Raw genomic sequence first — 27,011 nt, 5'->3', positions numbered from 1 at the left:
AGATCCGAGGCCAGGCTGAGACACACCATATTATAAATCATTATAAAACCATGATATCCTGTTACAAGAGCAGAATCCGGATGGGAAATCATGCTCCTACATGTGTTTTCTGCAGTGTACACTTTTGTCTGAAATTAGCCTTAAAGGGGTTGTCTCACTTCAGTAAGTGGCATTTATCATGTAGAGAAAGTTAATACAAGGCACTTACTAATGTATTGTTATTATCCATATTGCTTCCTTTGTTGACTGGATTCATTTTTCTATCACATTATACATTGCTCGTTTCCATGGTTACAGACCAGCCTGCAATCCATCAGTGGTGGACGTGCTTGCACAATATAGGAAAAAGCACCAGTCAATGTGCGCTCCCATGGTCCCGGCCAGAGAGGCTGACGCTTTTTCCTATAGTGTGCAAGCACGACCACCACTGATGGATTGCAGGGTGGTTGTAACCATGGAAACGAGCAGTGCATAATGTGATAGAAAAATGAATCCAGCCAGCAAAGGGAGCAATATGGATAATAACAATAAAATTAGTAAGTGGCTTGTTTTAACTTTCTCTACATGATAAATGCAACTTACTGAAGTGAGACAATCCCTTTAGGCCCCTTGCAGACGAGAATTTGTCATGCTGCGAGTCCGCAGCGCAGCTCCCGTCCTGAACTCCCAGCGCTGCCGGGGAGGGGGGGGGGGGGGGGTCAAATAGCACTATATTGATTTATGATGCTATGTAACCCTTACAGTTCTGGAATGTTTTGGATAACACTGACATATTGCTGCCAGTGTTATCCACTACATTCCAGAACTGTAAGGGTTACATAGCATCATAACTTAATATAATGCTATGCGACCCAGTCAGTGCTGGGAGCTGCGCTGCGGACTCACAGCGTGACAAACGCTCATCTGCAAAGGGCCTTTACATGAGACTGTTATTGGGCATTAATTGGCCCATGTGAAGGTGTCGACGTTCATCGGGAAAATACTTTTCAGGTGAAATTATGGCTTGTGGGCAGCAGATCATGCAGTGTAAACAGGGATTTGCTGCCCAAAACAATGAATCTGTATGACGATGAGACACTGTAGTAGCCATTGCTCGTTCCCACACAGGGGAGGTGATTGCTTCATGTAAATACAGCTCTTGCCTCCACTGAAGAGCAGGAAATTATCGGGAAGGAACGGTTCATTCCGATTACTGCTCAGTTGGCGCATGTGAATGTGCCAGTACTCTTTCATGGGCACTAGTAAAGGCCACATACTGTTGGTTCATTCAGTTTATTTACCACTGAATGCATTTGTTCACTCTGCTGCAGAGAAGATGCCCACCATGAAATTCTAGTACATTTCTAGGAAGAATAACAGAGGGGCAAATACAATACAAAGTTCTAGTAAAAGAGGCTCTAGAATTGTTTTTACACAGAGTATATTTACATAGATAAATATGTGAGGAGAACAGACAAATCCTCCAGGAACAAAAGCTAAAAGATGATGTGTGCCATTATCATGTGTTTACTCGTGTTGGCCACAAGGAGTGGCACCACATCTTACGAATACATGTTCACATGCTATTAAACCATATTTAAAATTTTCCTAACCACAAAATTACCTGCATTGTTATGGCTACGAGACACCGACAAGGTGATATCAGCAGAAACACAAACAGGTAAGGTTATGCAAATAATGAATTTTCATGTAATGAAAAAGTAATCCATAAACTGCCTTTACACACAATTGTGCAGATTTATCATCTCCCACATGCCTGAAAAGTGGCGTGAAAAAAATTGTCGCATCTGCCAGTTTTTACGCCGTCTTGCCACTTTTCATAAAGGGGCTTGGCAGCTACAACAAATTTATCTTCACTTACACCAGTTTTCTGTTTAGGCGCACGGACTGCCGGAGGAGGCACCTAATTTATGACAAGGCCTGAGCCTCGTCAAAAATTAGGTGCATCAAAATCTCCCCTCGGCAAAAACTGGATGGACATTTCATCAGGACAATCCTCCTAAGAGCCATGCGCTAGATGCCAATGCCGGTTGTAGATGTTGCTGTATGTAGGAGATGACTGATTTTTAATGGCAGTAAAATTTGTGAAGAGTAATAATAATGATAGCGGTATTGTTTATCTCTTGCTGGATTCAAGCTGTCTCGTAAACTAGTGAATGGTCATGATAAGTGACCATTGTAAATTGGCGCATTCCTGTGTAAGGCCTAGTTCACATTTCTGTTTTTTACTGACGTTTTTTTTCTGTTGCTGTTTTTTACTGACGTTGGCTGTCTGCATTTTCCATAGACAGCCCACGTACAATTTTTTTAAAGTTGTCCGACATGCACTACTTTGGTCCGCAAAGTTTATGGGTCTGAGAAAACCACTGGCACGACACTGATGGCTTCCGTGCTGCGTCCATTTTTTTCACTGACCACTAATAGGAGATGGTCTGGAAATTAATTTTCAGCCGAGCAGGGTCCATGGAATACACGCGATACATTGAGTGTAAAAAAAGAAGAAAAAAAAAGGGGGAGGTCACATGGACCAAACACTGATCCTTCACCGACATCTTCACGGATAAAACACGCACGTCAAACAGACACGGAGATGTGAACGAGGCTTAAGGCCGGCCATACACATTAGATAACTCTAGACTAGAGATGAGTGAATCGATTCTGCTCATCAGCAGCACTTCTTGACCTGCAGCAATTGCAGAGGTGAGCAGTGTCATTACAAGTATGGCGTCCCCAATCACTTCTATGGGACAGTTCTGTAGTATTCATTTGAACAGACAGAGCCATCCCAAAGAAGTGAATGGGGACGCCATATTTGTAATCACACTTTTCACCACTGCAATTGCTGCAGCGAGCAGAAAAAACGGAGCAGAGAAGGCAGCGCTGCCTTTTCTTCAAACAGGTGATCGGCAGGGGTGCCGGGAGTTGGACCCCAACCAATATGATACTGATTACCTCTCCTAAGGAAAGGTCATCAATAGTAAAAAGCGGACAACCCCTTTAAAGCAATGACATCATTATCCCAACACCCACACTGACAATATTTCCCTTGTGCTTATCTGATGCTCTCCCGTCTGGCACACATCCTGCTCTAAGCCAATCACGTTGAATGCTATACAGTGTCTTATCTTCCATACCTTCCACGCAGTGTATATTTATACTTAATTCCTAGGATTCCTGTCCTGAATTATTACCTTTCACCTCTGACATCTGCTACCATTGATTTTTGTCTTCAGATGGCCACAAAAGCCCAGCTCTAGTTACAACGAACGTCAATACTACAGTAAAAAGCCTTTATTCGGAATTGTTATTCTTGTCACATCAAGATGGTCTACAGAATGTAATTTCTTCAAACTGGGAGGTGCTTTTTTTTAACCTGTACTCATGGTCACTGGCAAGAGACGAAAGATAGAAACGGCTTTTTGCTCAGAAAAGTGATTTCAAGTTTTTGATACATTGGGGGGGGGGGGGGGGGGGGCATTTAACCTAAAAAACAGGAGTATGCAAATTTTTAAATGCCACCGAGACAAAATTTTGTTGCAATTGGTGATTTTACAGCGCCCTCACCATTTTCCAAATAAAGGGGTGGCATCATCATTTACACCATGACTTATGATTGAAATCTACAAATGGCAAAAAGCTGGCATAAATTTCATTATAGCCACATGGACTACCAGAGGATGTGCCTTATTTATGACGAGAAGCACACCATTATTTAAAGGACATCCTCTGGTGGTGCAGGGGGATGTCCAGCACTGAGTAGAAAAAGCTGGTCTTGATAAATGACCCCCATTGAGTAAACTAACCTGAAAGTTAAATGTTGTGGCAGGCACTTTTTTTTTTTTTTTTTTTGGGAGTGGACAGAGCAAGCTCTTTTTCCATCTCCCTGTTCGAAAAATCCATTTAATATATGGTCCCCAGATAGGGGACGTATCAGATATTAAACTGATAAGAACAGATACTACACTTGATCTTAGCCAAAAGGCCGAGAAGCGATCAGGCACTTTTTAAAACAAAGAAATCAATAAATAAAAAAAAGGAAAGCTCCCTCTAGTCGTGGCTCCCTCTAGTGGTGGCCAGAAGTTCATAGGTTATGACTATACTAGGGATTTAGACTGTTAGAAAGCGTAGACTGAATGTATTGAAGGAACTCAAAGTGGTTGGTTCAAGATGATAGCCCCTTTTCATATGATTTTTTGGGGAAACTTGCCATTTACTATAATGCATGATAAGGATGTCTTGGGTCCACCATCTATTTGTTAGGCTAGTTTTACACCAGCGTTTCTCTGCCGGAATTCACCGGATCAAGCACTGCCGGCTGCAAGCGGAATCCCTACCAGCGCCATTAAGTATAACAGGGTCCAGCAGAAATCTAGCCGCACTACCTGAAACTGCCTACTTACAATGGTCTCCATTGTGTTCATGGAATTCTGCATTAAAGGGGATCTGTCACTGATTCTGGACGATTAGCTATAGTAATACATGACTAGTACTGCAGATAAGGAGTCCAGATCACCATTTTATTTTCCTGATGCCAGCACTCAAAGCTGCACTGAAATACACAGTTCAGACGTCACACCAGTCCTGATAATGTATTTAAACACCGCTCTGATCGCTGACAGTAGGGGAACAGGGGACAGTAGTTAAATAAAAAAAATAGGAATCTGGACTCTATATCTACAGTACTACTAATGTATAGCTGTAGATAAAAATCCAACATTGGGGTGACAGATTCCCACTCAGGGCACGCACTTCTGCAATAGAAATGGTAATGCCCAGTTGCCATACTATTCATTAATAGGAAAAGGGCACGATATAGCGCTAGAAGCTGCATTTATTTACTAAAGACATGTCAGGAATAGTGGATTCCTATCATCCACAATAATCCCTGAGTGGCGATGAACCCACTTTAATCACTTGGCGCACATGGTTGCGATGCCCGTTACCCCTGTAGTTACCTCTATAGTGAGGATAGGTCTTTGCTTATCAAGCAATAGTTCTGAAATCTCCATTGTATGCTGCAGAGAGTATATCTGACCATTCTGCACTGCATCAACTACATACATAGTATAAGAATATAATATCTATATGGATAGAGAAGAGAAGCAACTGCAGCGCTCACTTGTATACCTATTGGGAGGCACGGATAAAAATAAATCTCTGTCATGAATAAGGACTAAGATTTATTTTGTCCGAAACGCGTAGACTGTGGTGTCCATGTATGTCATTTTACCGCAACAAGAATAAAGAAAACGTTTTTTTTTTTATGGGAAGCTGGATCCATCCTTTTTTTTTTTTTTTTTTACACACATATATAAAAAAAAGTATCCCGTTTTGGATTTTTTTATATATATATATATATATATATATATATATATATATATATATATATATATATATATATATATATACACATACACACACATATACACACACACTGGTGTGTATAATATATATATATATATATATATATATATATATATATATATATATTTTATTTTATTTTTATTAATATTGGTCTCTTCCACAACCTTTTCTCATCATAAACACAAGTCAGTGTGATATTTTTAATGGCCCTGTAATAAGTCCTTACACATTCAAAGAACCCAGACATTTTAATGGAAAACAACCCCAAAAAATAAAGTATCTAGGGATTCTAGGCGCAATAACGACCTGGCTTTTGGGATTTGGATAAGCCTGGCTCGTGACAGACTGGAACTAGCAAATATGACATTTTCTGCTGGTAAAGATGCCAGCTACACAAGACTGGCACTGTGTCAATACATGCACCAGCCAAACAGATACCTTATCACTTATTGATGGTATATACCAGTGATGTTGAACCTTTTAGAGGCCGAGTGCCCAAACTGCAACCCAAAACCCACTTATTTATCGTAAAGTGCCAACACGGCAATTTTAACCTGAATACTATAGTTCAATATAGTATATATTCCATGTACTTTATCATTTAGCTATTAAAGCCTGCCTACATTCAGTGCCCTGCCTGCCTGTGCTGTTCATAGTGCGCCCTGTGCTGATGGCAGGAAAAGTCTAAGGCATATTGGTACACCATAGACTTTTTTTCACAGTGCGGGTGCCCACAGAGAGGGCTCGGAGTGCCGCCTCTGGCACCCGTGCCATAGGTTCGCCATCACTGGTATATACAATACATAGCAAAAAAACCTCACAGGAGCACACCCCAATTACTGTGGGTTCCTGAAAGAACGCAGCGGTCTCAGACAGATTACTGCTCTATTTGTACCATGATTTTATCCTGCAAGCAAATAACTTTTTGACACTGGATTCTCAAGAGGTCATTGACTCTGGATTAATATTTTCTATTGCTGTTTGCACTGTGCTCACAGTCACTTACCTAGCCACAATAAGTATCTATCTGTTCATGCCAGCACTTTATGTATGCCCCTGTACTGCACACTGGGAACAGTACAGGGAAATTTCAAATTGCAACACATGAAAGTGGGCTTCCTCAAGCAACTGGATAAGCTATGGTGTTACCAGACATGTTCTGGTAACCAGGCAAGGGCCCTTTTACATCACCACCATTGTTTTCCATTCCTCCGCTACGTTATAGGAGTAGAAGAACGAAAATAACGGAAGTGCGGGATTCCACGTATAACTGACAGATCCTATTGTCTATAATGGTATCCATTAGGTATCTAATTTTTATTGAAGAAAAAGAAGTCATGCATGTAAGACTTTTCTTAAACTATTTTTTATGAACTCTGTGACAGAGGCTCCGACACAGATGTGAATGTAGCCTTATAAAAAAAAAAAAAAAAAAAAAATAATATAATAATAATAATAATAATAATAATAATAATAATAATCAGGATTACACTTACAGGTAATCGTTTTTCCATAAGTCCCCTTAAGAGACCGCCTCCATCCAGGACAGGAACTTTCGTGGAGAGCTCTTAAGGAGGGGCTCTGCCCCTATACCACCAGTTAATGGCGAGAACGTGTCCAAAACACTTAACAAACTTTTTTTTTTTTTTTTTTTTTTTTTTACACATTTTATTATATAATATTTTTTTTCATATGCATTATATACAAGCTAAAAATATAGGGCGGGAATAAATCCCGGGTGCTGTCATGGGCTCATGGAAAAATGATTACCGGTAAGTGTAATCTTGAATTTCCCTTACGCCCATGACTGCTCCCTTGAGAGAAAACTAGAATAGTGAGTAGCTTGGGGGGGAGTGGACTACTGCCTGCAAGACGTTCCTGCCGAAAGATAAATGTTCCTTAGAGTCTAAATCTAGCCAGTAGTGACGGAAAAAAAAAAGTACATGGAGACTTACAGGTAGCAGCCCTACAAATTTGCTCTAGAGATGCATCAGCCCACTCTGCCCAAGAAGTAGAAATGGATCTAGTTGAGTGAGCACCAAATCACAAAGGGAGAGTTTTCCCCGCTGAGGAATAGGCTAAAGCGATAGCTTCCACTATCCATCTGGATAGAGTTCTAGAAGAAACTTTATTAACTTTGTTTCTTTACCCAAACTGTACAAAAAGTCTAGAGGATTTTTTGGGGATTGACACAAGGATGGAAGAACAATGTCTTGGGTCCTATGAAACAGGGAGACCACTTTAGGTAGAAAAGAAGGATCTAGTTTAAATGAGCACTCTGTCCTCCAGGATGTTAGTATAAGGAGGTGAGGCTGAAAAGAAATCTCACCCACACACCTGGCAGAGGTGAAAGCCACCAGAAAAGCAGTTTTGAAAGAAAAAGCTTTAATAGATAAATTCTTCAGAGGTTCAAAAAGAGGCTCCATCATTCCACAGGGGAACGGAAGATCTGATCACAGGCTTAATCCTACTAACCACTTTAAAGAACCTCCTAATCCACGGATGATTGGCAATTGGTAAATCACGAATAAAGCACTAAGGGCAGAAACTTGAACTTTAAGGGTGCCAAGTCTTAAGTTCTTATCAAGACCCTTTTGTAAAAAATCCATCATTTTGTACATAGGAGGCGAACTCAAGGGATCTACTGGGGACATTAGAAAAATTTAAGGTCTTCCATACTCTGAGGTAAATAGTAGAGGTTACTTCTTTCCTACATGATAAAAGGGTAGATATAACTTCCTTAGATAGACCCCTATGCTCTAGGATTTCCCCTTCAAATACCAGGCTGTTAGATGGATGGAAGACAGGACCCTGAAACAACAGATCCTGCCTGTCCGGAAGAATCCAGGGATCTGCAAGAGATAGCTTCCTCAACCAAGTGAACCATGTTCTCCTTGGCCAGAAAGGGGCGATTAGAATGAGCCTTGTCTGTTCCTGCCTCAGCTTATGTAATCTCGGAATCCTCAGAAGAAGTCGTAGAGGAGGAAAGGCATACAGAAGCTGATCGGCTATGGAAGGGAGAAAGTCTATCCCTGACAGAAAATCTTTCAGATTTAGAGAAAAGAATAGGTTGCATTTTTGTTCTCTCTGGTTGCAAAAAGGTCTACTTGAGGTTGGCCCCACAGCTGAACTATCTGACTGAAGACTTCTTGGTTTAAACACCATTCTCCCTGATCCAAATGGTTTCTGATTAGATAATCCGCCACTTTGTTTTCTGTTCCCTTTAAGTGTACTGCCTTGATGAAAGGAACATAAGGAATGATTAGAGAAAAATGGTCTGCGGCTAAGGACATAGGATTTTTCGACCTTATCCCGCCTTTCCAGTTTAGGTAGGATACCACCGTGGCACTGTCTGAGAAGATTTTTACTCCCTATTCTCATATTTTGGGTACAAATTCTCTTAAAGCCAACAGAACCCAGTGGTCTAGATGGCGACCAAAATGGTCGCCAATACGACCAGGCATTTGCAAATGGCGCTAAGACTTTTAAGTCTTATCGCCATTTGCGACTTGTCCCACCGACGAGATGCAGCTTTAAGAAAAAAAAAAAATTACTTCCTTCAGCAGACGCACCATGCTAGGCACGTCTGTTAGAAGAGCCAATCCCCCGACATCCAACCTGCCAGCCAGCGAGGAACGGGAAGCAAAGACCAGTGGTGTACTAAGGAAGGGGGGTGGTCCGCCCCGAGTGCCGGCTCTCAAGAAGGTGCCAGAAGCAATGAGTGCTTCCATCAATACAGATGGAAGCGCTCATTGCTAGAGCGCTGGGAGCTGTGGTCCTGTCACTCACCACTCAGCTCCCCGCGCTCCTCCCCTCCTTCAGGCCGGCGGTGCACAGAATGGTGAAGCAGGAAGACTTCTGTGTCTGCAGGCTTAATGGTGGAGCAGAGAGATCGTACTGCCAGCCTGTGTGGGCGGAGTCTGCAGCCCAAAAATCTGCATAAGGCCCGCCTACACAGTGCTGCAGCCCAATCTGACTGCAGGGAAGGTGAGTAGTTACTGTTTTTTTTTTTTTTGTTTTTTAATACAGAGGAGGTAAAGAGGGTTTTATTACTATGGAGGGGGCACAGAGGGCTTTATTACTATGGAGGGGGGCACAGAAGGCTTTATTACTATGGAGGGGGGCACAGAGAGCATTACTACTATGGAGGGGGCACAGAGAGCATTACTACTATGGAGGGGGCACAAAGGGCATTACTAATGTGAAAGGGGCACAATGAGCATTTCTACTATAGAGGGGGCACAGAGCCAGAGGGCATTGCTACAATGAAGGAGCACAGAGGGCATTATTACTGTGAAGGGGGCACAATGGGCATTACTTTAAAGGAGGCACAATGGGGATTATTACTGTGAAGGGGGCACAAACAGGGCACAACTGTGAAAGGGGCATAACTACTGTGAGGGGGGGGAACAATGTAGGTATCACTACTGTGAGAGGGTGCAATGTGGGCATATCTACTGTGAGGGGGCACACATCTGTACAAAACTACTGTGAAGGTTGTATAATGAGGACAATACTACCGTGAGGGGGTACAATTTTTTTGAAGAATTGTGGAGGGGGTGCCAGAGAAAGGTCCCGCCCCGGGTGCCAAACATCCTAGGCGCACCACTGGCAAGGACGACAAGCTTGTGAGTACACAAGTACAATACTCTGCCTTCCTAAACACTTCGGCATCCACATAGTAAATTGGGTAGTCTAACTGGCTGCATACCATAGCTGGTACATTATCATGAGGCCCCTGTGCTGTTCCCCCTCCCCCGGCTTCCTCCCTTCACGGCACACTTCTTTGCCTCCTCCTTGTGGAGACCACGCTGCTCAGAAGATTTCTACCTTCAGTGCAGACAACGCGGAGGCAGAATCACAGGAGACAGGCCCTCACCGAAGATCATGAAGCAGGGACCATAAAGCACCACAGGGAACACAGAAGTGCTGAACCAAGGACAAAGCCCAGAGAACTGCTTTAATAAAAGTTGATCAATAAATATATATATATATATATACACACCCCAGGATGGTACTATTGAAAAGTAGAACTCAATCTAGTGTGATTATTATTTTTTTTGTCTGGAGCACTGGAACCGCTCTCAACTCCCTCATATTCTGGGAATCCTGACTCTGTTGAACTCCACACCCCCTGCTGAACCCCCCACTGACAATAGGCCCCCACCCGGTCAGACTGGCATCCGTGGTGATGGTTATTTGCTCTTGTAGATCCCAAGGGAGGCCCTGAGTCAGATTTGAAGGTTCCAGCCACCTTGTTAAGGATTGTATCACCTGAGGGGTGAGAAGAAGTGGGGCATCCAACGGGGACAATGATCCTTGCCACTTTTAGAATCTGCCATTGAAGCGTCCTGGAGTTAAACAGGGTCCAACTGACAGCAGGAATCGTGGAGGTAATTCTGCCTAAGGCCTCTTAAAAGGTCCGGATGCGTTGCGGCAAACCCACGCGAGTAGGTACGCAATTGCAGTCAGTTTTGACTGCGATTGCGTTCCGTTGTTCAGTTTTTATCGCGCGGGTGTAATGCGTTTTGCACGCGCGTGATAAACTGAATGTGGTACCCAGACCCGAACTTCTTCACAGAAGTTCAGGTTTAGGTTCAAGGTTGTGTAGATTGTATTATTTTCCCTTATAACATGGTTATAAGGGAAAAGAATAGCATTCTGAATGCAGAATGCATAGTACAATAGGGCTGGAGGGGTTAAAAAAAGAAAAAATAATTTAACTCGCCTTAATCCACTTGTTCGCGCAGCCGGCATCTCTTCTGTCTTGTTCTGTGAGGAATAGGACCTTTGATGACGTCACTACGCTCATCACATGGTCCGTCACATGATCTATCACCATGGTGCAATGCGTTCACTTCCAAACGGAAGTGCTCTACATTGTAAATGATGAACTTGGCCTTCCATGGACACCGCCACTCAGATATTTTTTTAAATCTGCATGAATTGAGATGTAATAATAGGCATATTTTGTGTCTATGGTAGCCATGACAGTCTTTGAAGAGATGTTTTATTGCAGACTGTACCGATTCTATTCTGAATTTTTTTTATTTTAGGTACTGATTTAAAGGGGTTGTCCGGGTTCAGAGCTGAACCCGGACATGCCCTTATTTTCACCCCGGCAGCCCTCCTGAGCCTGGCATCGGAGCATCTCATGCTCCGATGCGCTCCCGTGCCCTGCGCTAGATCGCGCAGGGCACAGGCTCTTGTGTTTACAATAACACACTGCCGGGCGGTAACTTCCGCCCAGCAGTGTGTTCGGTGACGTCACCGGCTCTGAGGGGCGGGCTTTAGCTCTGCCCTAGCCGTTTTACTGGCTAGGGCAGAGCCAAATCCCGCCCATCAGTGCCGGTGACGTCACCGGGGTTCCTGTCAGCCCCATAGAGAGCCCCGGTACGTCACCGGAACTCAGAAAAATGCCTTTGCCCTGCGCGATTTAGCGCAGGGCAAAGGAGAGCATCGGAGCATGAACTGCTCCGATGCTCATGTCAGGGGGGCTGCCGGGGTGAAAATGGAGGGATGTCCAGGTTCAGCTCTGAACCTGGACAACCCCTTTAAGTCTTTTCAGGTTTATAATCATTCTGAATGATCCGTCTGGCTTGGGTACGAGAAAGAGACCAATAAAAACCACTCCCCTTCTCTGAGAGTCTGGAACAAGAACCTTTTTTGTTAAAAAAGGGAAAAAAAACTTTGTGCTAAGTCTCAGAATTTGGAACCAGATTTGTAATTTTGAATCTTCTCGGTGTGGAAGCGATAAACTCTAGACGAAACCAGTCTTTTATAATACCAATAATCCAAAGACTTGCCGAGATTTTTTTCCCAAGCCCCAGAAAACAGAGAAAGTCTTCCCCCACGGGACAGTAACAGTCATTGTTGACCAGCCTTGGGCCCTGAAGTGGATTTGGTATTAAAGAGGAATCCCTTATCCTTCCTACCTCAGTTTTCTTTCCAATTATTCAGCTTTTTGTCTGTTCTATTGAAAATTTTTCTCCACATAGACGTCTTATCCATAGGACAGGAAACAGGAACTGGTGGCATAGGGGTAGAGCCCCTCCTTAAGAGCTCTCCACCAAAGTTCCTGTTTCCTGTCCTGGATGGAGGCGGTCTCTCAAGGGTGCTGTCATGGGCGTAAGGGAAAAAAATTATTGCATTAAAAGGGAGACATCACTATTAAGCAGCTATGCTAATGGTCAAAAGTAAAATGTCTAGAGGTTTCAGAGATGCTTTCTGAAATGAAAGACTAAGCCCTCATGTACAGGTCCTCTCTCCTGTACCAGCCAGTAACTCGTCTTGTTCATGCTTACTGCAATTGTCTGTATTATGTATGTATACCTCTCATCATATGTACAGTGCCATGGAATGAATGGCACTTTAATAATAAATAATAATAATGAAAAAGTATTTCTTACAGATTTATTGGTTCCTGAAGTGGGTGGAGCTTAAGATGTGTCCCGCCTCATAATGCTGCAGTCATATTATAAACAACATTTACTGAATACTCACCAGTCACACACCAATCCTCCCCAAGGGTCTTTGGCTGCAGCAGTGGTATACAGCACACCACCATAAAGGAGGATTGAAGTACACTAAAGGTGCATTTACACAGCCTGAAAATCGAGCAGATTATTGAGAACGACCGTCCCTGTGAGCGGTCATTCCCGACAATCCGGACATGTAAATGTGCCGCCGATCACCCGATGAACGAGCAAAACACTCATTTATCGGGTGATCCTGTTGCTCCACCAGGCACCACCAATCATGGCTTCTGGGCAGCAGATCGTGTGGCCTAAACAGTGATCTGCTGCTCAGAAACAATGATTCTGTATGAGGATGAGGGATCACAATAGCGATCCCTCGTCCTCATACTGTGGAGGAGATCACTGCATGTAATAGCAGCATTCTCGTTCACTGAGCGAGCAGCCGACTGTCGGGGAGAAACGCCTCCTTCCCGACAATCGCCACTCAGTCGGCCCGTGTAAATCCAGTTTAAGGGTACTTTCACACTTGCGTTGTTGGATTCCGGCAGGCAGTTCCATTGCCGGAACTGCCTGCCGGATCTGGAAATCCGTATGCAAACGGATAGCATTTGTTTCCAGAGCCGGCTGACAAATGCATTGAAACACCGGATCAGTCTCTCCGGTGTCATCCGGAAAAACAGATTTTTCACATTTTTAAAAGGTCTGCACATGGATCCGGTTTTCCAGAACACTTGGTACCGGATCCGGCATTAATACATTTCAATGGAAATTAATGCTGGATCCGGCATTACAGAAAGTGTTCCAGAATTTTGGCTGCAGTATTTTCTCCGGCCAAATACCGCAAGAGTGACTGAACTTAAGACATCCTGATGCATACTGAACGGATTGCTTTCCATTCAGAATGCATTAGGATAAAACTGAAGCGGGTTTTTTCCGTTATTGAGCCCCTGTGACGGAACTCAATACCGGAAAACTTTAACGCAAGTGTGAAAGTACCCTAAGGTATTGAACTGCAGAGTATAGATTGCTGGTGTAGACAATCAGTAGATTTCTAAGGCTACTTTCACACTAGCGTTCGGCTGTCCGCTCGTGAGCTCCGTTTGAAGGGGCTCACGAGCGGACCCGAACGCAGCCGTCCAGCCCTGATGCAGTCTGAATGGAGCGGATCCGCTCAGACTGCATCAGTCTGGCGGCGTTCAGCCTCCGCTCCGCTCGCCTCCGCACGGACAGGCGGACAGCTGAACGCTGCTTGCAGCGTTCGGGTGTCCGCCTGGCCGTGCGCTGAGGCGTGCGGATCCGTGCGGATCCGTCCAGACTTACAATGTAAGTCAATGGGGACGGATCCGTTTGCAGATGCCACAATATGGCTCAATCTTCAGGCGGATCCGTCCCCCATTGACTTTACATTGAAAGTCTGAACGGATCCGTCCGAGGCTATTTTTACACTAAAGCTGTTATATGCCAAAATAATGCAGACGGATCCGTACTGAACGGAGCCTCCGTCTGCATTATTATGATCGGATCCGTTCAGAACGGATCCGATCGAACGCTAGTGTGAAAGTAGCCTTACAGTGGCGATTGCATAACTGGACCATGGCCCAGATTTACTAGTCGTAAAGATGGTGTAAACTTAGACCTGCCGTCTAGACCTGCAGCAGATTTATTACAGGGGCTGAGGCTGGGTGATATATCTGGTACAGGGATAGACACTTTCACTGACTCAATCCCAACTATTGGTTGGATTACTTTGAGATTTTTACACTGGAATTGTGGCACAAAATGGCACATCTTATGCTCTGCCCCCGTTCCCATGAAGACCCACCCCTTTCAACTAAGCACCACCTCCTCGTCAAGCATGCCGGGAATTTTTTATTTTTTGTAGAAACCCTAGATGTGCCAAACTAGGTCACTTTTTAGAGAAATATTTGGTGCAGACTCATTAGTAAATCTAAATAGCTGACAACTGAACAAATCCTGAACAATTCACCCCATATTATCATTTGCCAAAACAGTAAATGCAGATTTAATAGATACGCGGTAGCTCAGTGGTTAGCACTGGTGCCTTGCAGTGCTCGGGTCCTTAGTGTGAATTCAACCAATCACAACATCTGCATGGAGTTTGTATGTTCTCCCTGTGTTTTTAAGGGATTCCTCCGTGTACTCCTTCATTATAAACACATCCTGACAGGTAAATTTGGGATTTAGAGATTGTGAGCCCCATGGGGGACATATGCATACAGATCGGTTAGCGATCATCTTGCAGTGTAATACTGCTGTTGATTGCCCGATCATTGGGCAATCCAAATCCATTGACATGTTAAAAAAATATTGTTTGCAGGCGGCAGATTGTGGTGTCTGATCACGATCTGCCACCGGCAAACCACTATATAGTGATTGCACAGCAGCGGTCTCCTCCGCTAGTGAGCAGGCGATTGCCAAAAGGGAACGCTTCCCTCCCGACAATCGTTAGCCACGTCGGGAATGTAATACAGCCTTTAAGCCTGGGTGACATGTTGTGACCCGGCACAGTCTCCCTCCAGGAGGAAGACTGACGCTAGAACTGATACCACTCTATGGGATTGTTCATATTCATATCACGCACAAATTATGATGCCAGGATCTAAAAAAGCGGCAGACATGAAACTGCTTTTTCGGTCTGCTATAAAGCAGTCTAATTGCCAGATCTGTGCACTGTAGTACAGTACACGTACATCAGTTGTGTCCAGAAAGACATAGCTGATGTATGTGGGCCCGGCCCTACAATTCCTCGTTCTCATCCCCATATAACACAAGATAAAACCAGAATATTCAATCTTTTCTGGTCTTCTTACGTATAACTTATCACTGCAGATGTGACGTCTTAATTAATCTATCCTTTAAAGAGTCAGACATCAAAAAAAATAAATTAGTTCCATCAGAGTCCAGTCAGTAGAGAAAGCGAGCGTCCTACTTGCCTCCAGCTACACAGGTGTGACCGTACATACACAGGGAGGGGCAGCTTGCATACTTCACACACCTCTGCTTCAAGTCCACCACGTAATGACAGGCCAGGCAAGTCTCCCCGCAGAACAAGGCACATATTACATAATTTCATAGAAGCTTCTGCCTATATACCTAGAGATACACAACGGATATGCACAGAGACGGAGACTGACTCGAAACATTTGTGGAAGTACATGAATAGAACTACACAGCACCATGATGACACAAAGTATGGAGGTCTCCTTTAAGTTTCCCTTTTTATATCTTCCCATGTATATTCTGAATGGATAAAATGTGGACGGAAACAAGTAATATAACTAGATCAATGGATCGAATACGAAAAAAGGGCACCCATTTATCCAGGGATCTTTAGTAGGCATCTGCCGCCCCTCTGAACTGAGGTTTACAAACACATACACACCCACCAACCCCTAGAGGGATGTTCAAAGGAGATCCTAATTCCAGGGTGAAGCAGTGAGCACAAGATATTCTCAAGTCCTGTCGGGCTACATTCACTGGCGACACAAATCAGGCATATAGACGGTATAGACACTTACCCATCCATGGCCCGGAGGACAAGGAAAAGAAGGCAGAGGGGAGACAGGCAGAGAGCAGAAGAGACCAGTGCAGAGGAGAGGGAAGAGGCGGAGGAAGGGAGATGATTGAAGAGGAGGAGGGAGGGCAGGAAGAGAGGTGCCACTGGAGGAGAGGAGGTGGGGAGTTACCACTTTAACAGCTTCAGTGCCAAAAGAGCTACACACTCACTGACAGCAAGCAAGAAACTCAACAAAACCTCTCCAGAGCCATCAGGAGCCTGAAGACTCAAACACAAGACAGACCAACCTAAAGAAACATCCTTCATATGAATGCCAGGAGTCAAGACTGGCTTGAGAGAACTTAACAATAATAAGGCTACTTTCACACTCCCGTTTCTCTTTCCGTTGGTGAGATCCGTTCAGGGCTCTCACAAGCGGTCCAGAATGGATCAGTTTTGCCCTAATGCATTCTGAATGGAAAAGGATCCGCTCAGAATGCATCAGTTTGCATCAGTTCAGTCACTATTTGGCTCTGGAGGAGGACACCAAAATGCTGCTTGCAGTGTTTTGGTGTCCGCCCGACGATGCAGAGGCAGACTGATCCGTCCTGACACACAATGTAAGTCAATGGGGATGGATCAGTTTTCACTGACACAATATGGCACAATAGAAAACGGATCCGTCCTCCATTGACTTTTAATGGAGTTCAAGACGGATCTGTCTTGGCTATGTTAAAGATAATACAAGCGTATCCATTCTGAACGGATGCATGCAGTAGTATTATCTGGACGGATCCGTCTGTGCAGATCCATGACGGATCCGTCTGTGCAGATCCATGACGGATCCGCACCAAATGCTAGTGTGAAAGTAGCCTAATAGTTGCAACAGAAATATAGAACAACAACACTACAATATAATAATCAGTAATATATGAGATTAGAATTATCATCAGAAAAGACGATTTTGCAAGCACTTCTAATAAATCAGTCTTATAATGATACAGTTGGACTACTAGGGATTTGTATAATTCTCTAATACAATCCTATCACTTGAGTTGTTCCATATACAGTATGCAGGTATGATGTGGATCGTAGGTGGGCGCAACTGCAGGGAAAGTAAATTCTTGGTGGTTGCTCTCCCCACCAGCATCAGCAGAAAACACCAAGGCTTCTTTCACACTGGTGTTAGGATTGTCTGGCAGGGGAACCGCCTGCCGGATCGGTACTAACGTTTGCACACGTGCACTGCCGGAAGTCTGCTCCGGACGGGTCAGAGATGCGGCCACAGCGCGGCAAACATGCCGAGAGGCCAGAGCGGACTTCCTGCAGCACACGTGCGCAAACGTTAGTACGAATGCGGCAGGCAGTTCCCCAACCGGAAGAGCCTGCCGGACAATCCTACCGCCAGTGTGAAAGCAGCCTTACACAGGAAAGCACAATATACACAATGCTGTTGCAAAGAACTGATGGCAGAGGTCCCATGCCTATCGGTGATGCCATGTACTCTGAGCTTGTATGGCAGCAGAAGGAATCCCTACAGGTATATGCACACGGCAGTGTAGTTTTTGCAGATTTTCGTGCCGTTTCCACACCAAAGCCACATGTATTACAGATTTTGTCGTGGAATTGCCGTAGATCTCCTAGTCTGGACAAAGCCCAGTGCTGCTGCATGCACGCTAGACTGGCCACTCTTTTCATTTTGGAGGGCACTAGGGTCCCCATTCTCTTGATTGGGGGAGGTCCCATTGGCAGCACCCCCACCGATCTAACAGTCATCCCCTATCCTATATAATCAACACTTTCTCTTCGGCGGTGGTTTGGTTCTCATGCTGCTTGTTTACAAACTGCAGCAGTGATGTGCTGGGATCCAGCATCTGACCATTGCAGCCACTGTCCTCACCGTCAGGGGTCCACAATCCTAGACAAAAATAGGGCATGCTTCTGTGGCGTCACCGTGGAAACCACTGATGTTTGAATACACACCTTAAGGTCTATAGATATGTGTGCTGTCCATGGAGACGACATCCGTGATTCACTGACGTGTGAAAGAGGCCTTTTAAAAAGGTCATACACATGAGCCTATTGCCAGTATTGGAGCGCTCCCACTCGAAACTGGAGTGATTACAATAACATTATATTGGGGAGCGATTCCCCAGTTTCTAGAAACGCTGTTTCCATGAACTCTCAGATTTTCTAAGAACTTCTCAGGATTTTCTCAGTGTCTACTATTAAAGTTCCATTCACACGTTGGAACGGGTGCTGACCTATTCATTTTCAATGGGGCCGCAAAAGACGCCTTGTGTTATCCGTAGTTCCGTTCTGCAGCTCCGCAAAAAGAATAGAACATGTCCTATTCTTGTCCGCAGCCACGGACAAGAAAAAGGCATTTCTATTATAGTGCCGGCCATGTGCGGTCTGCAAAATGCGGGATAAGGGCTGTTTCACACGAGCGAGTCCATTGCGGGAATCACGCGCCGTGTGCGAGTATGACGCTCCATTCTGGTCTTGCAGGAGTGCACGGCATTATCATGATTTATAATGCTGTGTGCCTATGCTTGACCTTATTGCTACAGAATCATAGTGACAGCTTTATGTCAGCATCATTCTGTAGAAGGTCAAGCATAGGCACACAGCATTATAAATCAGTATAATGCCCTGCGCTCCTGCAAGTCCAGAATGGAGGATAACGCTTATATATGGAGCGCGATTCTCGCAATGGAATCACTTGTGTTAAACAGCCCTAGCTATTAGATCTGTGGGAGTCCTACCACTGGGACCCCCATCGATCATGAGAACCTCGTAATACTCGGAGCCCCCAAAAATTAACAGAGCAGCAGGTCTGACACGCAGACTGACACTCCATTCATCTCTAAGGGGGTTCCAGAAAACTCTGGTAGAGATGATTGGAGTGGAAGTGTGCACGCGGCAGGCTCTGTTCACTTCAAGGGGGTTCGGTGAAGGGATTACAGGGTACCCATTCTCTTGATCTGTGGGGATCCGAGCAGTAGGACCCCCCCCCCCCTTTCAATCTAATAGTTATCCCCTATTCTGTGGACAGGGGATAGTTTGTAACAACGAGAATACACCTTTAAGTACATATCCCCTTAAGAATGAGTTAACACAGAGGTGGTCTTTCTGTGCACTTTTGCAGTTTTAGTGGTAAAAATGCCAGCTCCAGATGCCAGCTGAAAGTTTATGGGAAATATGAAATGCAAGACACGCAAGCGTTCTTTGCAACTGGCATTTATGTTAATAAGCTGGGCTTTTTTTTTTTAAATCTCTGGCGCAGCGGGTTAAATATTATGGAGGTTTTTTTTATTGCTTTTCTCTGTAGAAAATAAAATGCCAGTAAATGGTTTTGGTTTTAGTGTAAAAGAATGTATTTTAACCAATATATATATATGAGAAGAGATATTTATATGTTTTTGACTTATCCAATATACTGTGTAATTACTTGTGATTAGAGAGTTTTAATATGTATGTGCCTTTTTTCTCATAATGTTATCCTTTTGGAGTTTGCAAGTTTGACCACTAGGGGGACATTGGTAGATATGATCCAAGTCTCGGTAATGCTGCTAATGCTAGGTCGTGTGTGATCCTAGAGATACGATAATACACATCCAGCTCTGCAGTATACTTCTCCGTAACATTATACCATAATGGTACAGTGGAAGAGAAGGCCAAATGGTAACACTGTCACGACAAACATGTAAAAAGGCCATTGGGTCAAATCAGGCACCAGTGCCTAGGTGCATCTCTTGCATCAACACTTCATATATTAAAGGGGTTGTCCATTTTCAGGAGTAAACTGTACAACCCTCAAGATCAGCTCTTCAGTAAAGAACAGGTAGATACATACAGAACAAGCTCTATTTACCTGACTGCAGGGGTGACATCACATTGACAACACATGAATGCTCGTCAAGCTCTAGTGTGGGAGGGAAACACTGAACCTAGGAGGGAAAGGGGAAAGGAAATAAGGCCTGAAAACTAGGGAAGGAAGATGGACACCTCCTAGTGAAAATCCTAATCAAAGCCCTGACTGAATACCAGTATGAACAGACCCCAGAGGTAGGCGAGTTCATACACAGGAAAACCTGAAGTTCTATCTAACCCTAAAGGACCCTGGTACTATTGGCAGAGACAAAACTACCTGTTCCTCCAAAAGGAAGGATGAACAGGAGTCTCCCTAAGGCCTAATACAAAACAACAAGGATATGCAACACACACAGAAAAGACAAAATACAATGGGAAAGGAAACACTTAAAGAGGACCTTTCACTAGAATAAAACATCTAAAGTAACTATACAGACATGTAGAGCGGCGCCCAGGGATCTCCCTGCACTTACTGTTATACCTGGGCGCCCCTCCGTTCTCCCGATATAGCCTCCGGTATCTTCATAGTTAGGCTCCACCCAGTTGAACCTGCCGGCGTCTCATTCTCCCATGCTGTAGCGCTGGCCAAATCGCAGCACTCAGCTCATAGCCTGAGAGAAAAAAAGGCCCCCTCCCCTTACCTGCTTCAGTTAATGATATAGGACTCGGTTAGTTAGTTGGTTCAAGAACTGTATTGATATAATGACAACATAACATGAATAACATAACACTCCCACATTAATTATACAACCTGGGTAGGGAATCCAGTGCCGTTGTGGAGGCCAGGGCCGTCTTTACCAAGGGGCAAAAGGGGCAGCTGCCCCGGGCCCAGTTGCTCCTGGGGGGCCCAAGGCAGCTGCCTCTTAAGCCCTGCTAGCTACTGCCCCTGGTGTCAAGCTGTCAGCTACACAGGGGGTGCTGCCATGCCATGCCTGCCGGCACTGAGTCCAGGCATCGTCCTATGTTAAAGTTGTGATCTAGGACCTTAGATGACATCATCACCATGTGACCAGTAACCTAGCTATTACTGGTCACATGGATATGAGGTCATCACAGGTCCTACCAGGAGTGTTGCAGAAGTTAACTGTGGAGCTTTTTTGTGTGAAGATTGCATCAGAAAAAGGTGACAGGGGCTGTTATGTTAATATACTGTAAACTACTGTATAGTGGGGTGCTGTATACTGTGTGGGGGGTCTGTATACTGTGGGGGGTCTGTATCCTGTGTGGGGGCCGGCTGTATACTGTGTGGGGGCCGGCTGTATACTGTGTGGGGGCCGGCTGTATACTGTGTGGGGGCCGGCTGTATACTGTGTGGGGGCCGGCTGTATACTGTGTGGGGGCCGGCTGTATACTGTGTGGGGGCCGGCTGTATACTGTGGGGGGGGCCTGTATAGTGTGGGGGGCTGTATATTGTGGAGTGCTATACTGCTGTACTGTATACTGTGGGGTTCTGCATACTGTATACTGTGGGTGCGGTATAGTGTGGAGTGCTATACTGCTGTACTGTATAGTGTGGGGGGCTGTATCGTGTATAGTTTGGGGTGCTGTATACAGTGAGGTGTTCTATACTGTGAGGTGTTGTATACTGTGGGGTGCCGTATACTGTGGGCTGCTATACTGCTCTACTATATACTGTGGGGTACTGTATAGTGTGGGGTGCTATACTGCATACTGTGTGGTGCTGTATACTATAGGGTGCTATACTGCATACTGTGGGGTGCTGGGGTGCACTGTAACACTAGGGTGAGCAGAGCCCTGGTCTCCTTCCTGCAGAGTGGTGCCCACTTCCAGCCTGAGCCCAGCTGCCCAGAGCACTGATCCTGAACCGCTGGAGTCTTCAGAACTAGAAGTATTTACAGTCAGTCAGTCATTCACTGTACTCTACCAGATGTGTGGATTTTTTGTGTGTTGTGGTGGAGGGCGCGATTGCCTGCTAAGGTGTGGGAAGGCGGGATCCAGGGGGCCCAAGTAAATTTTTGCCCAGGGTCCAATCAATATTAAAGACGGCCCTGGTGGAGGCTATTGGAAAATCCAATTACCGGTAAGAGTAATAGTCTCTTTTCCCCGGCGCCTCCACAACGCCACTCCAGGAAGATTAATAGAGAAATAAACACTAGGGTGGGACTACTGCAGATAAGACTTTTCTGCCATATGACAACTCATAATTTTTGAGTACATCTAATTTAAAATGTTTAAAGAAAGTATTTTGGTTTTTCCATGTAGCTGCTGTACATATTTGTTCTACTGAGGCAGAGGCGTTTTCCGCCCATGAGGCCGACACAGCTCTGGTAGAGTGTGCTTTGATCCCTTTAGGAGGGGTCAAGTTTCTCTGCAGGTAGCAGAACTCGATGGTGTTCCGGATCCATCTGGATATAGTGCCCTTGCTTGCCGCTGATCCCTTGTACTGGCCTTGATACTGAAGGAGGAGATGGTCCGATTTTCTAAATGTCGCTGAGACTTCCAGGTAGGTTAGTAGACATCCCCTGACATCCAGGTTATGGAATTTCCTCTCCAAGTCAGAGGTTGGATCTTCACAGAAGGATGGAAGTGACACCTCCTGTTGGCGGTGGAATTTTGAGGCCACCTTGGGTAGAAACATTGGGGTGTGTCTAAGAATAAAATGGTCCTCTAATACTGTGAGATAAGGCGCTTTACAGGAGAATGCCTGAATCTCTCCTACCCTTTTGGCTGATGTGATAGCCAGCAGAAAGGCGGTCTTTAAGGACAAAGGTTTAAGTGAGATCTCTTCTAAACGCTCAGAGGGTGCTTCCATTAGAACCTCTAATACTAGGTTCAAGTCCCAAGGGGGAATGGTCGAATGAATAAATGGGCATTTCCTGAATGCTCCTTTTATGAATCTCTTTATTAATGGTAGGTCTGCCAATATCACATCTAGGAAGCTACTTAATGCTGAGACCTGCACTTTTATGGTGTTGGGTCTGAGACCTTTGTCAAGGCCTGCCTGTAAAAAGTCCAGTATGAGTGAAATATTAGCTTCCTGATTGTGGTATATTCTGTCTCCTGCAAATCCTAGGAATGTTTCCCATGTTCTTTTGTAGATCCGTGAGGTAGAGGCCTTTTTACTGCATAGTAGGGTAGATATTACATATTCTGATAGGCCTCTTTGCTGTAAGTGGACCCGTTCACTTTCCATGCTGTTAAGTGAAGACTTGCTACCTCTGGATGAAGCACCGGCCCCGGACGTAGTAGCCCCGGATAAGACGGGAGAGACCAGTATAGACCTGCTGACAGATTGTAGAGGAGGGGAAACCAGGACCTTTTGGGCCAGAATGGAGCAATTAATATTAGTTGTGCCTTCTCTTCTATTACTTTCATTAGCACCTTGGAAATTATATTGTACGGGGGAAATGCGTACAGGAGATCTTTTGGCCATGGACAGGACAGGGCGTCCACCATCAGTGGGTGATCCCTGCTGGAGAGGAAACTGAATAACTCGAGTTGTCTGTTCTTCTGATTTGCGAAGAGATCTACTTTTGGTAACCCCCATTTGAGAGCTATTTGTTTGAACATGTTGGGATCTAGTGACCATTCTCCCACTTTTAGCACCTCTCTGCTGAGATAGTCTGCTATTCTGTTTTCCTCTCCTTTCAGATGGACCGCTACCAGGGACTTTATATTTTTTTCTCCCCAGCTGAAGATTTCCCCTGACAACTTTTGTAGTTCTTTGCTTCTGGTACCCCCCTGTCGGTTTAGGTAGGCTACGGTAGTAGCGTTGTCGGACAGTATTTTCAGATGATGGGTTTTTATGTATGGAAGATGATGTGTTAGCACCTCCCATACTGCCGACAGTTCTCTTACGTTTGAAGATCCTGCTGACATCTCCGGGCTCCAGGTGCCCTGGATTACATGACTTCCTGTATGGCCTCCCCAACCTCGGCTGCTGGCGTCGGTTGTTATAATGATCTGATTTGCCGGACGCCAAAAGACTCCTCTTTGGAGATTTCTCTTTATCTTCCACCAAAAGAGAGATATTTTTACTCTTAATGGAATTTCTACCTTCCTGTTTAAGGAGTTTTGCTCTCCGTCCCAGGATTCCAGGAGAAAACTTTGTAAAATTATTGTGTGACGCTGGGCCCATCGCACTGCGGGAATAGTGGATGTTAGATGACCCAACAGTCTCATAATGTCTCTTATGGTCACTCTTTTTGCTTCAGAGAATCTGGAGATTTTTTGACTTATGCCTATCAGTTTTTCTGGGGGTAGAAAGGACATGAGATTGTAGGAGTCTAGTAATATTCCTAGAAATTTTTTCGGTTGACTGGGAACCAGGTCGGATTTTGGGGTATTTATTAGCCAGCCTAACTCGGTCAGTTTCTCCTGCACCAGCTGCAGATGCCCCTGGAGAACCTGAAGAGATGAGCCCGCTATCAGGAGGTCGTCTAAGTATGGAACTACTAGGATACCCTGAAGGTGTAGAAACCCCGTCACCTCGGCCATGATGTTAGAAAAAATTCTTGGGGCTGACGATATCCCAAAGGGAAGGGCCTGGAATTGGAAGGGAGAGACTCCTGACCTCTTAAAAGAAGGGCTATCCTGAGATATTTCTAGTAAGCTCTGTGTATAGGAACATGGTAATATGCGTCCGCAAGGTCTATAGTTACCATGTAGCAATTGCGGGATAGGAGATTCACTGTGGATCTGATCGACTCCATTTTGAATCGCTTGTAGGTCATGTATTTGTTTAGTTTTTTTAGATTATTAGCCTGAAGGATTTGTTGGGTTTTTGAATAAGGAATATGGGGGAATAAAACCCTGCCTCTCCTGACCTTCTGGAACTGGAATAATTACTCCCTTTTTTAGGAGAGATGATATCTCTAGTTCTAAGGCATATTGACTTTCCGTTTTTTTTTATGGTTTGTTGATAGAGAAATGCTCTGGAGGAGCCGTATCGAATTCTAGCTTGTACCCCATGGATATGGTGTTTATGATCCAAGGGGCGGACGAGATCTTTCCCCAGGCCCTGGCAAACATTCTTAGCCTGCCCCCTACTTGATGCCTGGCGCCATTGACCGGGCTTAGAGGTGGATTCAGGGTTAAAAAGGAACCCCCTTCCTCTCCCTCTGGAGGATTGCCATCTATTGGTGTTGTCCTTCTTCTGGTCCGTTCTATTTCTTCTTTGATTACGAAAGGACTGACGCTGTTGATAGAATTTTGATTCTGAAGGAAACCCTTTCTTTTTGTCTGACGCTTTCTCTAAAATGTCCTCAAGGACTGACCCAAAAAGCTTATCCCCCTCACACGGAATGGCGCATAGCCTACTCTTTGAGCTGGCGTCACCGGACCAAGATCTAAGCCACACAGCTCTTCTTGTATTGGAGAGGGCTGCGGATCTAGCCGAGAGCTTCACCAGATCTGCCGATGCGTCTGACAAAACATTACAGGCCTGCTTTAGGGTAGGTATTGAGGCCAGGATTTCTTCCCTAGAAGTCCCTACTGACAGGTGTTCTTCTAATTGGTTTAGCCATACTGACAGGGATCTTGATGTGCATGTAGCTGCTATACTGAGCCTAAGCATGGCTGTGTTCGTCTCCCATGTTCGCTTTAATAGTCCCTCACATTTCTTATCCATGGAATCTTTAAGCAGGCCCATGTCCTCAAAGGGAAGACACGTCTTTTTAGAAATTCTGGCGACAGGCGCATCAATTTTAGGCATCTTGTCCCACAGAACTGAATCCTCCTCCATAAATGGGCATTTCCTTTTAAAGGAAGCCAATATTAGATTATTTTTCTCAGGACCTTTCCATTCCTTTTTAATTAAAGTCTTAATATTACTATGGACTGGAAAAACTTTCCTTTTTTTCTCCCCCAGCCCCTGGAACATTCTGTCCTGCACGGACTGAGGCTCTTTGGTCTCTTCAATTTTCATTGTGGCCCTAATGGTCCTTAACAGCCTCTCGGTTTCTTCTGGGCTACAGAGGGGGTCTTCCCGATTCCTCATCAGAGGATTCTGATTCCTCAAGAGATACTACCTCTCCCTCTTCGGAGTCAGGCTCCGGCCGATGGTCCGACACCTGAGATCTTTGTGAGGTGGAGGGCTGAGGAGAACACGGAGGGAGTCTATTATCAATTGCAGATTTCACCTCCTCTTTAATCATATCACAAATTGATACTATTTTGTCCGTACACTTAGGACACAGTGATTTTTTGGATTTAGAGGGTAGGGATTTTTTGGTGCTGGTGTCCTTGCCCTGAAAGATAATATTTAGATCCTTTTTAGGGCTTGTAATAGGTGTGCACTCTTTCCCTCCCCCCCCCCCCCCCCAAACAGGGTTAATACACACTGTAAGGAGGCTTACCGAGCTCTGGGCGGCAGGATCCACAGGCTTACGGGTCTCAGGAGCTTCCACAGGAGCCGACATCTCACCAAGTGAAGCAGGACGCCGAACTCCTCGTTTCCAGCTCTATATCCGCCAGTCCTCTGACGTCACACGCCACCGGAAGGGACGCCGAGGACTGGCAAGTTTACTTCCGCCTGTGCGCGCGCATGATCCCTCGTTCCTGTAGTTAGATGAGGAACGGTAGGCCCGTGGCTGCCTTCACAGACGAACTTACACCTAAGGTACAGGGCAGTCAATCAATCCCCTACCTCTGCACGGCCCTCCCGGATGGGGAAAATCTCCAGGCCGTGCACATTGAACCCCCGCCGTAGCAGGAGCGGCTTCCACGCGATCCCGAGGACAGGAAACAACAAAACTGAAGCAGGTAAGGGGAGGGGGCCTTTTAAACTTAAGCTTCTACGTTGTTTCCTGTCCTGG

General features: G+C 45.0%; 1 protein-coding gene and 1 non-coding gene across 2 annotated transcripts in view; both read right to left on the bottom strand.

Annotated features, from left to right (window-relative positions):
* LOC122931917 (polypyrimidine tract-binding protein 3-like) overlaps positions 1-16,443 on the bottom strand; it is a 138,982-nt gene extending 122,539 nt beyond the window's left edge. The window contains exon 1 of the mRNA XM_044286010.1: positions 16,382-16,443. The gene's annotated coding sequence lies outside the window, so the exon portion shown is untranslated. The remainder of the gene's footprint in view (positions 1-16,381) is intronic.
* Positions 3,806-3,994, bottom strand: LOC122925209. Its single transcript, XR_006387556.1, has one exon. It is a non-coding gene; the product is annotated as a U2 spliceosomal RNA (small nuclear RNA).
* Positions 16,444-27,011: the final 10,568 nt, after the last annotated feature.

The sequence above is a fragment of the Bufo gargarizans genome, chromosome 1 (genome assembly GCF_014858855.1).
Source record: "Bufo gargarizans isolate SCDJY-AF-19 chromosome 1, ASM1485885v1, whole genome shotgun sequence".
Taxonomy (NCBI): domain Eukaryota; kingdom Metazoa; phylum Chordata; class Amphibia; order Anura; family Bufonidae; genus Bufo; species Bufo gargarizans.
The sequence above is the reverse complement of the archived record's forward strand: the minus strand, read 5'-3'. Positions and strand labels throughout refer to the sequence as shown.